This window comes from Mus pahari, chromosome 1, assembly GCF_900095145.1.
Source record: "Mus pahari chromosome 1, PAHARI_EIJ_v1.1, whole genome shotgun sequence".
Taxonomy (NCBI): domain Eukaryota; kingdom Metazoa; phylum Chordata; class Mammalia; order Rodentia; family Muridae; genus Mus; species Mus pahari.
This window is the reverse complement of record NC_034590.1, coordinates 146,973,249-146,989,496: the sequence shown is the minus strand read 5'-3', so window position 1 is coordinate 146,989,496 and position 16,248 is coordinate 146,973,249.

The window sequence follows — 16,248 nt, the reverse complement described above, 5'->3', positions numbered from 1 at the left end:
AAAAAAATATCTGGGTACCATGCACAGGGCTGAGGACCAAGACTTGATTAGATGACAAAGGAAAATTATCTTGATACTTCTTCAGGAAGTATGGCAGCAACTAAACACAAGATTTAGAACCCTTGCTTCCTGTTGGCTTCACATCTCCACCAAGGCAGAAAGCGATGAAAGCTGCTGCTTTGATGGAGACAAGCCACTTTAAGTGGTTTGGCTTGGTTTTGGTGTCTTCTGGGAAATGTGTGGCGAGTTTCTCCAATGTTCACACTATTTTAGTAGTTCTGCTGTTACTTTTGTTTGAGTTGAGTGGAGAACACTTTGCAATAAATGTAAATGAAGATGCTACCGCCTCCTTGCCAAGATATAGCTGCAGCCTTGCTGGACATCTTGCAAGAGCTTGAGCATGCCAAGGATTTCCCCAGCTCATTCTTCAGCACGCCCTCTTCTTTATCCTTAGGATGAACTTACAACTACTTCCACCCCCACTTTTCTGACTTTTCCCTTACTCTATGTCATGACCCAAGGTATGACAAGCCCCTTAGGAGGGTCTACACGTCACTGGGGTCTACAGTGGTATAACCCCTCTCTCTGCTCTTTTATCTTCTTCCATAGGCAATACTACAAATTTACAAAAGCACATTTATAGGGTTTTTGCTGCTGCTTATTGATGTTGTTTATCATAATGCTATGTCTTTAAAGTGTCTCTATACCATGCACATGCTAGAACCCCTGTTCCCTGTGCAGTGATAGGACAGAGTGCCTGATGGAGGGAGTTTGGGTGGTGCACACAAAACCTCATTCTCTTCTGTCAAGAGTTCATGGGCTAGTTGTTCTTCTTGGAAGAGACTGTGCTGTAAAAATGAGTGATTCTCAAAGTGGTCTGCTTTCTTTATAAATCACGCAGTCTTTAATAGTCTATAACAGGTACAGAAAATTGAATAATGCATAATAAGCTCCAAAAGAATAGATACATTTTATTTAAAATGCTGTTTAGGGAGTACCGAGCATATCATATTACTATAGATATTTGATAAAAAAAATGGAACAGTGAACGAATGAGCAAATGAATGAAGGGGAGCATCTTGGATAGTAACTGAAGGATTCTTCTTATTGTTTTGTGACCAAACTACTGATAAGAAAGCTCGAGACCCAGACCATATTCTATGTTCAAGCACAAGCCTGGCAGATTGAATCTCCTATCAATCATGACTCTGAGAGCTACACTTCCCCCCCTCATTTTAAAATTTCTAATATATTTTAATTAAATATTTTTATATAATTACATCACTTCCTGCCTTCCCCTTTCCATCTTTAGCCTCTCCCATGTCTAAGGCCTGCCATAGCCCCGGTTCACTCTCAGATTGATGGCCTTTTAGATTTTTACTGTTACACACACACACAGCACACACACTTGCACGGGTAGATAAATAGAACCTGCTGGATCTGCTTTTGTGACTGTGGTTTCGGGGATGGCCACTTGTCTTACACTGAATGTTCCTCCACTGTATCATCTCAGGGTGCTTTCATCTCTTATTGGAGGACATATGCTGTGTGCCCTCCTCATCATACTTACTGAAAACTTTAAGTCACATGTTGTTCTATGACAAGGATAAATTCATAAAATTTACCATTAGGCAACTTCATGATGGTAGAAACATGATAGTATACACTTACACAGGAGAATATGGCTACAATATTGGTTCATGATAGAATACCATGACTCATCAATTGAATTTGCTAGACAATGCTGATTTAAGTGCTCTGTAGCACATGATAATATTCATAATTTTCAAGGAATTCCTCCAGTATTGAATTATCATTCCATGAAAATATCATGAAAATCTAGTGACCTAGATTTATTTTCTGAGGTAGTATCTCAGTATGTAGCCCAGACTGGCTTTGAAGTTACAATCATTCTGCCTCAACCTCCAAGTTCTGAGAAAACAGACATGTGTCAACATGCCTAGTCAATAGCAGTGTGATGTTTTTTGAACAAGAATGGATGTTACTTAGTAGGACTTGGTAGATATCTTAGTAGGGCTTAGGTAATGTTTTGGGAGTGAAGATAATTATCAATTTTGCACCTACTGTAGACCAAGAGTTCTGAAAAAAAGGGCAGAAATGGCTTCTTAGCTTTATTAGATGGGTAGTGAACAAATGGTAAAGATTTCCCTTAGACTGAGACTTGGTTCCTTCTTTGATTTTCATTTTTTTATTGGATATTTTCTTCATTTACATTTCCAATGTTATTCCCCTTTCCTGATTTCCTCCTGGAAATAATCTATCCCCTCCCTATCTTTCTGCTTCTATGAGGGTGTTCCCTAATCCATCCAACCCACTCCTGCCTCCCCACCCTGGCATTCCCCAACACTGGGACATTGAGCCTTCAGAGGACCAAGTGCCTCTCCTCCCAATGATGACTGACTAGGCCATCCTCTGCTACATATGCAGCTGGAGCCATGGGTCCCTCCATGTGTACTCTTTGGTTGGTGGGTTGGTGGTTTAGTTCCTGTGAGCTCTAGGGTGTCTGGTTGGTTGATATTGTTGTACTTCCTATGGGAAAGAACCCCTTCAGCTCCTTCAGTCCTTTCTCTAACTGCTCTGTTGAGGACCCTGTGCACAGTCCAGTGGTTGGCTGTGAGCATCTGCTTCTGTACTTGTCAGGCTCTGGCAGAGCCTCTCAGGAGACAGCTTCATCAGGATCCTGGCAGCAAGCATTTCTTGGCATCCACAATAGTGTCTGGGTTTGGTGGCTGTATATGGGATGGATCCCCAGGTGAGACAGTCTCTGGATGGCCTTTCCTTCAGTCTATTCCACACTTTGTCTCTGTATTTTCTCCTATGAGTATTTTCTTCCCCATTCTAAGAAGAACTGAAGCATCCACACTTTGATCTTCCTTCTTTTTGAGATTTATCATGGAAACGCAAATCGAAACAACCCTAAGATTTCACTTCACACCAGTCACAATGGCTAAAAATCATTACTTTGTGTCTTCTCAAAAGGCAAGTCTAGATTAATTGAATTGGTTTAAAAAGCACCTGGTGAAGAAAGAGATATATACTCACACAGTCCTGGAAGTTGAATTTCTCTCTCTGTTACTGTAGCTTCTGCTTATTAGAGTAAGGCTGGTTTCTCAGTGGTGGCCAAATAGTTGATTTTTAATAAGGACCTATTTTTTTAAACACTTCCTCTACTTTTCTGGACATTATTTGGCACAGTGAATGCTTGCTCGCCTAAATAGTACTGTTAGGCTGAGCAGTCTAAAATTATTTCTAAATCACACTGTGTAATATATCAAATGCTCATTAGCTGAGCTGTGACATGTAACACAACGTGTGTGTCCTTGTTTTAGAACTGGATAGGCTACTGGCATCACTGTATAGCAAAAGGAGCTCCTCCGTGTAGGTTTAATAACTATTAATTAACAGTTATGGATAATAAATACTTACAAGTAACTATACAAAGCTAATTTTTTACCTCACCATCAAGTTTAAGTCACTGTAAACTAAACTCATAAACTATCCCTGTAACAAATATTATATTCTAAAATTTATATATAACTTTAATGAGAAACAAGCCAAAGGCATAATTATCATTAAATATTAGAGTATATTCAAGCTTTTATCTATATGATTTCAGATAATTTTAGTTTTATACACCAATTTTTTGACAATAAATAGATAATAGATATGTGTATGGGTGGATAGATGAATGGATGGACAGACAGACAGATATAAACAGATCAATATGTGAATGGATAAGTGTAGGAACAACTATATTTATGCACATCAGCAACATATGGCTATGTAGGTATAATTCTAGTTGAAATATAGTCAAAATGAGAAATATTTGACTCTGGTCGTAACTTGCATTAAGTGTTTAAATAATGCTAGGTCTATTTAATAGATTGATATTATTATTTTGGAAATATATAATTGGAAAACTGTTTTCTTTTTCTCACACAATATATTGAATACAATGACTAAATATTCTTTTACATAGCTGGACATGGTGGCCTTTCTCCATCCTCATAATTATAACATTGGGGTAATTGAGGCAGGAGGACTGTTAAAAGTTCAATGTCAGCCTGGGTTCCACAGTGAGATCCTGTGTCAAAACAAAAATATCGAAGTTCTTACATAGTCTTGTTTAACCTGATAAAATCCTCCTTAAAAAGTTTGTAGACTGCCATTTTTCTGGAAATTTTTGAAAATAACAAAAAATAAATCTTCAGATCAGGAATTTCCCCTAATAGTATCAGTAATATTTTTCAGTTAATAATAGTAGAAACTATTGATCACAGATGTTTTTAATAATAGAAACATTAGGCATTGCTAGAAAGTCTAGAAGCTTTATTTTGGATGCAGACAGAGACATTTTCCCCCAATATGTCCTATGGTGCTATCTTATGGCATCTGTAGGCATGGGCCTTTCACCTTCGGATCACAGAAATCCCAAGCACTTTGCCCTGCTTTTAATGGTACACCCAGAAGAGAGTTATGTATGTACTGAAATTTACTTAAACTTATCGAAGGCTCATAGCTTTCAAGATTAAGGAGCACCTTTATTCTAAGAACTAAACTACATTTGAGAGTTAGCTGATGTCTACTTAATTAGTATAATAGCATAATGTGAAAGTTGAAGGAGCTACTCACAGGCTATTTCAGAGGTAGGAGAGCTCCAAAAATGTTTTCTTCATAGACATCACCTAAGTTTGAATTCCAGTGCTCTGTTACCAACATTTACTCCTCTTACCATCAAAGCCAATACCTAGTATTAACATCAGAATGAAGATACTTAGCCATTCTGGGATTTGAGAGAAGTGTGGACATAAGTCTTTTTTTCAACTAAATACCAATTAAGGAAGATAAGTATCCCCAAAGCAATTTCGGTGGGCCAAGGCAATGTGACTGATGTACTCTTGGTTACACTTCACCATGAGGTTTTCCTTAGAAGTTAGAGAGTTGGTGATGTTTTGAAACTGCTTCCTTGTGCTCAACAATACGATAAATTTACAGTGGATACGTTTCATCACATAAAACCTGCCAAACTACACCAGAAAGGAGTAACTATGTTTTCTACATTTTGCACAAGGGAAAAAAATTCTTAGGTTCAGTCAGGCATATAGCTTTCCCAGTCAATTTTAACTTACAACTCCCGACCTCCTGCTCTTCCCTTGCTGCCCTGCTATCTGTCTGGTAGTGAGAATTACAGACACAAACCATTGCCACTGTTTTGTGTGAGTAGACATGGTCTGATAATCTTTCATCGTGTGCGTTCCTCTGTTTCTCTACCTGTCTGCTCTTCTGCTTCCCACTCTTTCTTCCATGTAGCCAAGGCATGAAAAGCGATGCCCGTATTCAACCTTGCTGCTTTTTTAGCTGACTTTGGAGCAATCTTCATAAGAATCTGAGTGGCTTTTTGCTTATTGTTCTGTCTTTGTCATTATAGAGAATGTTTGGAGAAATGCAGATTTTACTATAGATAGAAAATTCTCAGCAATATCTACAGGACTTAAATGGTCCTTAAGGCTGTTGAAAATGATGCATAAATGGTATTCCATATGCCACTTTTTCCTCTTTTACTTTTGATGACCAGCCTCAGAAGGTTAGAGAAATATGCATTAAATAGTAGGGGAGCAGACATATTGAGAGGAGGTTGTAAAGGCATTCATGGTGGACCAGCCTTGCCATGGGGGCTTCTCCATGTCCAGGATGCCATAAATAGTAGTAAACCTAGTACATTACTTAAATTGAAGATGAAATCAACTTAAAAATTCCTCCCTCAAAATGGCCACATTTCAAATACTCAGTAATCATGTCATGGAAAGATTGATGCTGGTTAGGGTAAATACCCAGCAGTCGTTCTATTGCAGAAAGTTGTGTTGTTTTGTGCTGCTCCTAGAAGATAAAGAAAGTCCATATTATCAGGTTAAAGCATTTGAGAGAAAAGAATAATGAGTACTGAGACCTTCCTTCCTCCCTCCCTTCCTCCCTCCCTTCCCTCTCTTCTATCCTCTTCCTCTTTTTAATGCTCCTTTCTGTTTTTTTTTCCCTAGAGCCCCTTTTCCTTCTTTTTGTTTCTCTTTATAGCAAATATCAACAATTGTGAAAGCATGAACTAAGATCATTCAAGCATCGGTATTAGAAAGGCATACTTAGAAAGATACCGCTCCTGCCCCCACTTAAGTCATGGTCATCTGAAGGTTCTTACAAGTCAGACTGCACATGTGGTTCAGTGTGAGAACTGAATCCCTGTCCTGGATCTGGCGAGGCTTATCTATTTCTCAGTCTTCAGCTTTGAGTAGAGAATATAATAGGAATCCACAATAAGGAAAATTTGCTGAAGATATCTCTGGATAAATGTGGGGGGGAGGAGCTTGCTCAGTCAGTAAACACCTAAGAACAGAGCGGTCAGATTTGGAAAACAACCATTTGGTATAACATGGAGCTCAGGATTCTGGAAGACTTCATTTAACCTCACCTATGTCAATTCTATTTGTAAAGTTTGGTCCATATTGTTTATACAAAACAGTCATCCATTTGTTAGACAAATGTACTCAGTTCTCATATCTCAGGAGAAAATAGTGGTATTTACCTCATCAGTCAGCTGTGAAGAATGGGTCAAATCACATAAAGAAATCACTTTGTACAGTGCCAGCACCTGATATGTGACTTTCCTTTATGAAAGCTAAGAGCAAAGAACATTCATTTAGCAAAGAAGTAACAAACATGAAGAGAAGAAAGGGAGTGTATTCAAAGGGAATGCTGAGTCCAGCTATGTCAGCACACCCTGGTTTTCCTAATGATGTTCCTCCAACATTACATAAAGCTCCAAAGTACAAAATCCCCCAGGATGCTTATTTTGTTCCTGTGGATGCTGTGAACACTTTCTACCAAGTTCGCTGTGGAAAATGTGGCCATTATCTCTTATTTAGTAAAGTAATTAACATGGCCATCCTTTCAAGTGTTGCCATAGTGGTTGCTATGGCAATAAAATGAAAATGCGAATCATAACACATAATTCTTCCAGAGCTAATAGAAAGAGTACTTTTAGGATAACAGAATCATTTTGGTGATGTCTTAGGGCAACCTGTTACTCACTTGAGTGATTCAGACAAAGGGCTCTAATGAACAAAGGATTAGACTGTTTGCATTTGCAACCAAATGTACCAAATACATTCTTAATGTGTTAATTAACATTTTCTCCAAATGCAAAGGAAAAACATTCCATCTGAGAAGACAGGTAAGAATCTGATTGTTATGCAGACTCATTTGCCATTTGAGGGGAAAAATCAATAGAAAGATAAATTGAGCAACCAGAAGTGTCATTTTAAAAAACTCTCTAAATTATAAAGACATAGAGTTATTGCCAGTAAATAATACAATGTAGAAACAAATCTTAATCATTCTCATACATCATGTGTTGTCCTTTAAGGTTGTATGAGTTAAACACAGTACATCTCTTTGAAATGCTTTTTAATAGAATTTGAAAACAGTGTAAAATGTTACTTCTAAGTGCTTAGTGTTGCAGTAGACACAGCGGGAGGAAAAATCAAAACAGAATCCAAGAAAATCTAAATATAAAAATATGTGGCAGAAGAACCATCTTTTACTCAGCCCCAGTACTTCCAAAGTACTCAGAGTGGTCCATTTTTCTTTTTAAACACCAGCCTGAACCCAATCTCTTTTTTATCCTCCAAATGGCATAACCCTTTGTGGCACTCAGACCCCAGATGATCTGTCTCTACCTATCCCTTTCCACTGATGTTCATGCTTTTTGCTTTTTAAAAATCCCCTCCAGCACGCTTTGAATGTGATACTGTCTAGTGACTTCTATCTAACCAAAAGGATGATGACATGTTACCTCTATAGACAGGACAGGTTCCACTGTCTTGTAATGAGAGTCTTTTGGTGATTCATTCTCTTCTGGATGTCATGAATCAAGCCCTCGTACTGTGAGCTGTTCTCTGCAGAGGCTCAGATGTCAGAGAACTGAGGATGACCCTGTGACCTACAGTCAGCAAAAAAAATCCCTCTGCTTTCAGTCTAGCAGTGTGCACAACCCTGAATCTGACAGTGATAATACCCACGTGGAACCAAAGCCGGACAGCACTTACCAAGTCTGGCTTTAGCTCCAAAGCCCTTAAGTTGTTTTTCACCGAAAGCTGTAGGACACTCAAAGATAATCTGAAAGTAGCTTTATCAGAGTAGTCAGTGTATAGGGAACATTTTCTAATCTGCTCCATGACATTTTCATGTCTCAAGTTCAAAATTTCCAGTACACGTTGTGACTGTCAGAAAGAAACAAGCTACTTGTGGAGAGCTATGATGGCCATGTACATTCTGCAAAAATAAATTCTAAATGACCCCTGCATACAAATTACAATCAGGTCCTCACTCTTCCTTTCCTAAATTTATATCCTCCCTCAACCGACTACAGAATCAGTCCTGAATGGTCAGTTTCTTGGCTGGTTGACCATGGAACAAACCGTTCCCACCCCCTGAAAATTCTAATGTCATTGTGTCAGCCTCTGTGTATGTTAGGTAGCAAGCTCTTACTATTATTTAGCCTTGTGAGGAACCAGAAGCAGAGAATGATCTAAATCATGCCCATAGTTGGCTAATAGAACCTGCAAAATTAGGTGTGATGTATTGGTGCTAGGTTTCGAGGTCATGCTTTTCATGTTAATATAAAATTAATCAATAACATAACATTAGTAAAACCTTATCTCTTGCACTCGAACTGAGGACCAGTGCATTCAGTTATCCAAATCCAGAATAACCCACCATGCCCACCTGCTTCCCACTTATTATGCCTCTTCCATCAGTTACATTCTGGTCTATATATGGCCTTTTGTCCATCTAGTTTATGGCTTTCCACTTGGCAGTGTCAGGGAAGATCCACTCACAAGAGCGAGTAAATGGTCCAAAGTGGCTTAAGGCTGTGACCGAAGACTGCATCTTTCCCTTAGAGCTGCAGAGCTGACCGTGCCATCACGTGCATGAAAAGAGCATGACTAAGAAGAGAGAAAGAATGGACTCCTGACATCCTTAATATAAGCCCAGAATCCAGTCAGTTTTAACTCACTTTGGACTTCTCAGTTGTGAATGAAATACATTTGCTATTTTTAAACTGTGAGCTGATTTCCAACACCATAGTCCTTTAAGTAGGAATTTCTTGATTCTATGCTTCCTCCCATTTATAAACCTTGTACATTGTCTTAATTGCCTGTGAGAGAAAGTTCAATTCCCAATCCTGGCTGGAAAACATTGTCTCCAATCCTGTCTTTCCTTTCTCTCAACCTCTCTCTTCTCCCTAACAGAGACTCTTGTTTTCCTAGCTGCATGTTAAATGCTCATTTGCACGCCAGTGTCTTTGCCATATTTTGCCAACGTTGCACTTCTTCCTGTCTCCAAGCATACCGATGTTAGAGAAAATGTGTGTGTGTGTGTGTGTGTGTGTGTGTGTGTGTGTGTGTGTGTACACGCATGTGTGTATGCAGAGGAGGTCAGGTGTCCTCTCTGTCATTCTCTGACTAATCCTCTTTTAAGCAGTGTCTCCCCATGAGTTCACTGTTCCTGGCAAGGCTAAAACAAACCCCATCCAGCAAACACCAGAGATCCTTCCATCTCCCCAAACTCTCTAGCACCCCAGTTCCAGGTATGCGTAGCTATGTGCTGGGGACCTGACCTCAGGTTCTCATGCCTGTGCAGCAAGCATTTTCTGTGAAAGTATCGCCCCAGGCCCAGATAATACTTTAAAGTCCCTAAAATATTAATTTTACCGAATGTTAACACCATAGTAAATTCTTTCTCCACTGTTCCCTTCTTAGTCACATAAAAGAGAAAGCAAAATCAGAGAAAAAAAAAAAAAACTCAAGATTTGATTCTTACTGCACAAAGTAGATAGATCCTAACAAGAGCTTTTAACCTCAGGCCTGGCCTGCTGCTGCTGGGAATGTGCAGAAAGAGGTGGAGCCAGGAAGAGATGGCAGGATGTACAGTCTATTGGAGGAAGAAAAGATGCCACTTATCAGTTCTGCTAACGTGTTTAAAAGCCTACTCTGTGATTATCTAATCTAATTTTTTTTTCAACTGAATTACTGTTTAGAAACTTTCAGACATCATGGGTCATGAAAAGGGCTCAAGGGAAATGAATCTGGGCTGTGTTTCTTACTAGTTTCAGTGAGTTATTATTCACTCAAACACACATGTCTTCTTCTATATCATAAGTGCAACTTCATATGGCTATAGCAACTTGATATGAAAATAATATAGAGTACTGCCTGAAGTACAGTGTGTGATCAGCAAATGCCTATCCCCGTCTACAGAAGGAAGAAACTGCTTCATATAAACACAGAGCACCCCTTGCAATTATAGTAAACCTATAGGAAGGATGAAGTTTTAGAAACTGGGAGAAATCTCCTGTCTGAGGAGCCAGAGATTTAGAAAATAACAGAAAGAATCAAGTTGACTGATAAAGGTCTTTAGAAAAAAACAACAAGGACCAAAGGGCTCTGGGAGGTCCTGAGCATCATGGATCAGTGTGATACTCAGAAGTAGAGCCGCATAAGAGGAGAATACAATTCTCTTCCTAAACAATGAGATCTTTATACTAAAATAAGTATTGATAGATTCCCTCTCAATTAATTTTCCTTAGCTTTGGGCACCAATAGCCTCCTGGGGTCTTAGATTTAAGGGCATAACTGACTCACTGGAGGCTAAGGGTGGCCCTGACCAATCCACTCTGACCTCCAGTGAGAAGGGTGAACAGTACTGATTTACATGATTTTAAAGAGTCATAGAAAGCTGAGTATGTGCAGATAAAACCTTCATTTGACTTCTTGCAATAGCACCAAGCCTCTATTACATTTTCTACTTTATGACCTTGAGAGTCATATCCCCATCCTCAGATGATCGACTTGCCTGAGCTTTGCCCTGCTCCTCACTCATATCTATTCACACTACTACTTTTTCTCTTACCGTTTTGTTTTTTAATTTTTTTGATTTTTTTTTTTTTTTTGTAGTTGTTGGCCCCGTTGACAGAGAGCCAGAACATGAAGTCACATGGGTGGGGAGGATCTAGGAGGATTTAGGGAGGGGAAAGAATATGATCAATATATTTTGTGCACAAAAATTTTTTAATAAAAATTAATGCAACAAACAAAAAAAAAATGGAAGCCTACTCACTCTGAGTATTTGGTGAATTTAGTAACGCTGCTGATAAGTTACCCCTTCGCTTATGCTGCTGTCTTCTCCTCTATGACCCTTTCAACTCCAGCCACTTTAGCTTGCCACCTTTTCAAAGCCTGGGCTCCAAGCCTGGCCTCCATCACTATGTCAATAACAAGTAAAGTCCTTTGCTCCCACTATACCCCTATTTATACCCTTATTAGCTTATGCCAGTCTTAAGTATGAATGTACATACTTAAGTTAGAAGAATTGCATGGAGAACAAAAGAACACTCCTATGTACTGTGTTTGGCCTCATTTACACAGGACACAGGATTGTGTCTTTTCCCAGTTCAGTATTTCATCTGGGTAGGAGTGCTTGCATGTAGAACAGAGGCAATCTTTTTTTTTTTCCAGTTTTTCAAGACAGGGTTTCTCTGAATAGCCCTGGCTGTCCTGGAACTCACTTTATAGACCAGGCTGGCCTCGAACTCAGAAACTCAGAAGCCTCTGCCTTCAAGTGCTGGGATTAAAGGCATGTGCCACCACCCCCCGGCTGAACAGAGGCAATCTTAACATATGAATGTGCCCGTGTACTTTTATAAACACAGACAGGAACAGTCACTATGATGTCATAGGTTATCAATGATCAAATGGAGTTTTATGAATCCTATTCAAGTTATGCTTTTATGTATATGTGATAGCCTCGCTGATCATGTAAATCTAAAGTATCTACAGCTCCCTAAGTTTGAACTAAGGACATTGTATGAGTTTCTTCCGATCACTGTTTTCTTAAGTGATGGTTGTCTTATTATAAATTCTGTCTGTGTGCATCTCTCTCTATATACACATTCATGTGTGTACATATGTGTATATAAGTACACATACATATACATGTATAGTATTGTGAGCATATATATACATATACATGTATAGTATTGTGAGCATATATGTATGTGCATATATATATATATATATATATATAGTGTGTGTGTGTATGTGTTTATATAATTTCTATACGTTTCTTTGTAACTATATCCCATACATACACATATATACCAAGTGTAATAATATATATATATATATATATATATATATATACCTTATGTTTTTATATCTTTTAAGATATGCATTATATGTAATTTCTCTTGATAATCTCACTATAATGTCGTTGATTAATGGGTACTTCCTAGAGAAATCTAAAAACAAACAAAGTATTGGTGGTATGTCTTTGGACCAGTTTTATTTTATTTAATTTTTTATTATTGTTTAACTGCATGTGGATATGAAAGTGGTGTGTGTGTGTGTGTGTGTGTGTGTGTGTGTGTGTGTGTTTTATGTAAGGGAGCAGGATGTTCATTGTTCATGGCATGGAGCATTTGGAATGGTCAGAAGACAACTTTCAAGAGTCAGTTTTTTCCTTCTGTGGTAGGTTCTAGATGGAAGTTGGCTTGTCAATTTTGGACTCCCAACTTAACAAAAGAAACAACAATTAAGCAAAAATGTAGGATGGATTTTTATACAACAAAGACTATAACTTCAACTGTTCTACTTATATCTTTAGATAGTTTATCTAAACTAAAATCCAACATGGAAGCTTTATAACTAAACTGTACCATATGTTAAATCAGCTATCTACAGAATATTCCATCAAACTTGTATAGAAAACAACTTCTTCTCAGCTATGTATAGAACCTAAAATAGATCACATTTTAGGTCACAAAGCAAAGCTTATCAAATATAGTAAACCAGAAAAAATTAAAAGAAGATAGAATGATGGGACTTCAGTTCTTGAAAAACAAGAACAAGTAAATCCTCAAATAGTAGATGAAAGAAATAATAAAGATCAGGTATACACTTATAAAAGTACTTGCAAGCCATTTTCAAGATCATACTAAGACAACAATAAGTAGAAACAATGAAAAATTAGATTCTTTGAAAGAACCAACAGCATTGAAAATGTACTATTCAGTGTCTAACTAAAAGAAAGATTTAGATAAGCAAAATCAGAGATGAAAGTAGTTGTCATAACAAACTCCAATGAATTTGGAAAGTTCTCACTGTAGTTTTGAAAACATGTTAAAACTGCAAGATTTATGAAATGGATGAATACCTAAATATATGTGGTCTACCAGACATGAATCAAGAACACAAATAATTTATATAAATATATAACAACTAACAGTATTAAAACGGTAATAAAAAGTTCTATAACAAAGAAAGGTCCAGAAACAGATGGTTTCCTGCTAAATTTTACAGAACCATTAAAATAATTATAATGTCAATGTTTTTTGAATTTTCACAAAACAGAAATGTAAGGGATGTTACAGGGTCACTATTAAACTAATATCAAAATCAGATAAAGACACAGGTAGAAAAAGAAATTATAGGCCAATCTTTTAAAATTCTCAACAAAATGCTTATAAACCAAATTTAAGATCACACTAAGAGAGATATACAGTATGACTAAGTTGGGTTCACTTCAGGGAGGCATAAGTTGTTCAAATCAATAAATGAATTTACATATGATTAGATTTGTACAGAAATCACAAGATTAGTTTAATCCATGTTGAAAAGGTCTTTGACAAGTTTAGTATCTCTTCACACACACAAAGAAGCCTCAAAATTAAAAAAGAAAAACAACTAGGAATAGAAGAAACATACTTTGACATAATAAAGGTTTTCTATATGATATATGTATAGTCAATGTTGTACTAAATGGGGAAAATGAAAATACTTTCTCCACAATTAAAAATAAGAGTACCAACATTTTTCAATATTGCTCAGTATAGCAGTCAAAACCTTGGCTAAAACAACAAACAGAAAGAAAAATAAGGGATTCAAATAGAAAATGAGTACATCAAACCACATTATTTGTAGACATGGTTTTATACTTAAAAACTTTTAGTAAAGCTTGAGAATAGAAAATCTACATAGAAAGGTAAAGCTTTTCTTTATCTCAATAATAAACTAGTAACAAAGAAATCAGAGGAAAGCATCACATGCAAAGGATAGAACAATATCAAGAAATAGAAAAACTTCTAAAAACATGAATATTTGAGGCTGAAAGACTAAAAATAAAAAAGGATGCCCACTGAGACCCATATCCTATTCTTCTAGATGATTAGCAATTCTGTCAAGTCAACAGCACTAACCATCACACACTCTGATAAAATGATTGCATGATATTTTTCTCAGAACACATGCCCTATCATTTGTCAAGATATCTCTATTATTTAGCTATATGGGGAAATCTGAAAAACTGAAGGATGTTGCTGCTGCTGTTGCAAATAATGATGTTGATGGATGATAGAGAAAATTCACTTGATATTTGAAAATAGATAATGAAGAAGATAAAGTAAAATATACTTAGATAGTTTTATATTATGATTTATTGTGTTTTGTATTGCTCTGTGCCCAAGTCCACAGAGCAAAGAGGACAGCTAAGGACCTGGAATTCACTAGTTTTTCTCTCCATTATGCTACCAATGCCTTGGGAGAAACTTTCAAATTAAGTTCTAAGACTACAGTTTCTATTTCCTTTCCAACCCTAAATAGCCGGGAGGTTTGCTTTTCTAACAGGATCTCCAAGGAAGTTCATATTTCTGCTTTTAGATGTCAGTTCTTTTCTTTTTGAGATTTTTAATTACATCATTTCTCCCTTGCCTTTCCTTCCTCCAAACCTCTCTAGCAATTAAATCAAGTGGTAGTTCATTTCACTGTTGTTTAGAATGGTCTCTTTGCAAATGATTGCTCTCCACTTTTATTCCTTTCTTCTTAAGCTCGCAGAAGATCTTGTGGGACATGTATGTACACTTGTAAATCTTCAGAGATAGGAAGAACTCAGAGTTCCAAAAATGTCACCTGTCTATAGAGACTACTAGAAGAAAGAGAAAATAACCACATTTTCCTTCTCATACCTTCCCTCTGTATTAAATTTGTTAACAAATTAGATACACTTGAGGAATAGTGTAAAAGTAGTTTTTATTCACCGGAAGTAATTGTCATCTTGGAGCCTTATGGGTGAATATGCTCACTCTTTCTAGTTCTTTCTGATCTCTGGCTGGCTGGTTCAACTCAGCTGTTCTGGCTCAAAACTCCCCTCTAAGCTGACTGATTCAAACCAGCTTCTCTCAGCTTCTAACTGAATTTCTCTCCTTGGCCTAAAACTAACACTGGCAATTTGTTCTAACCTGTCTCCTTCTTATTTTCAGGCTTCAGTTGTCTCTGCTGACCTACACCGAACTGCATGAACAAACTCAACTCCACTGCACTGCACGCATTGCACTAACTCTCCCTGTATCGCTGTTAAATCGCTTTTCTCTTGAGAGTTAGCCATAACGTCTCTCTGACTCATTCGCTAGATCTTTCTCTAATTCATCACTTGGTCTGCCTCTCAATTAGATGTCATTGTTTGTGGTTAAATGTGTGCACTAAAGAATTTCAGAGAGATGCATTAAAGGTGTGTACTAAGGGTGTGCCTGCATTCCAGTTGGATTGCAAAGACCTCAAAGATCTTTGGATGTGACCAGAGCACTCAAGTAGGTGGATTCAAATTCCTCTACAGAGCAGTGCTCCCTCAATTCTTTTTTTAAATTTTATTTTATTTTTTTAACTTATTTTATTAGATATTTTCTCCATTTACATTTCAAATGCTATCTCGAATGTCCCCTATACCGTCCCCCCACCCCGCTCCCATGCCCACCCACTCCCACTACTTGGCCCTGGCCTTCCCCTGTCCTGGGTCATATAAAGTTTACAAGACCAAGGGGCCTCTCTTCCCAACGATGGCTGACTAGGCCGTCTTCTGCTACATATGCAGCTAGAGACTCGAGCTCAGGGGGTACTGGTTAGTTCATATTGTTGTTTCACCTATAGGATTGCAGACCCCTTCAGTTCCTTGGATAATTTCCCTAGCTCCTCCATTGGGGTCTCTGTGTTCTATCCTATAGAACTATATAGGATCCTATAGAAGTGGATGACTGTGGGCATCTACTTCTGTATTTACCAGGCATTGGCATAGCCTCACAGAGATAGCTATATCAGTGTCCTTTCAGCAAGATCTTGCTGGCATATG